Genomic DNA, 1543 nt, shown 5'->3' on the forward strand with positions numbered 1-1543 from the left:
GTCAATTAGTATTCGACAACCATAGTGAAGCATAAACCGTCGTTACTTCGTAATAGCGTCATCTCCGAATTTTCACTCAAATCCATTAACACGTCATAATCCAATGATTCACCTTGGATTTTTACAATACCCACAACTTCCTACGCGTTATATCTTGTCGATGAGACACCAACGTCCAAGCATATTACAAAATCGGCTTCGAAGTCACTTAGCATCACACAATCGTCAAACGTCTTTCCATCTCCAAAAGTACTTCTATACTCATACTTCATAATTCATCTCATTATCTTTTCGACGCTTCAAACGGAGCTCAAATCGGTTATCCGGAACTCAAGTTATGAATTCTTAAAGTTTCATAATGATTCTGAATTTCCTGCGACTAGCTTACGGAGATCTCACTCTGAAACTTGTAAGTATCAGATATGCCTAAGAGGGGGGTGAATTAGGTACTTTATAATTTTTTCGGTTTTATGGAGTAAAGTGATTATTTTTCTGGTTTATGGTGAGGTTACTAAAAGATGTAAAGTGCAGAAAAATAAATGACACAAGGATATATCCTGGTTCCCCTCACAAACCGAGAGCACTCCGGTCCCCTTACGCAGTAAGAGATTTTAATATAGTTGGTATCTTGTACAAGCCTAACCAAACACCAAGAACAATCCTCTTGGACCAAGAACAATCCTCTTGGATTTTTCACTAAGACCACTTATGAGAACAATCCTCTCAAAGTGTCTAACTTGTTTCCAACAATCCTGGATAACAAGAATACAATAAGTATTTGATTTTGTATAAGAGTTTGAATAGTAGAACAATGTATCAATCACTTGATTGATCTTCCCTTTCAAGCAATTATCAATGATAGTATAGTGCTCAATGTTTATGATCAATGATATGAATTTTTTCTGGACATGTATGGAACACTAATGCAGAAAAAATATCAATGTGAAAGTTTGAATATCAAAATACACTTGGTGTAAAATTTGAGAGAATAAATGTGTATAATTGCAAAGTGAAAGAGGTGAATATGATATCTGAAAGTGAGAGTATATATAATGTCTTAACACCCCTAGGAAAGGATAAGATCATGTGAAAAGATGCAATGTTTGAATGAAATAAAATCTGACTCGTATGCACTGAAAATGAAAGAAGAAATGCTATTGTTTCAGCCGTAACGGGTTACGAGAATAGCCGTAACCAGTTACGCTGTACCGTTATAAGAAGAAATTTTGAAAATGCGTTTTCGTAACCGGTTACACCAAGAACCGTAACCGGTTACGCTGGAAAGAAAAAGAATTCCAGAAGCAAAAGGAAGTCTGGCTGCGTGACCGTAACCGGTTACGCCTATAACCGTAACCGGTTACACTGAAGGAAGACACAAAAATTTATTTCTTAAGACTTCTAAAAATGCCAAGATTTTTTAGAGAAAGGACATAGTGACTTTATGCAATAATGTATGTATTTTGAGCACTATTTTATCAAGATAATAATATGTTTATACCTTAACTCCAAAGGTCTTCAAAAGCTTGTTTAAGAAACTTGATGC

The sequence above is a fragment of the Vicia villosa genome, unplaced genomic scaffold, assembly GCF_029867415.1.
Source record: "Vicia villosa cultivar HV-30 ecotype Madison, WI unplaced genomic scaffold, Vvil1.0 ctg.000192F_1_1_1, whole genome shotgun sequence".
NCBI classification, from domain to species: Eukaryota; Viridiplantae; Streptophyta; class Magnoliopsida; order Fabales; family Fabaceae; genus Vicia; species Vicia villosa.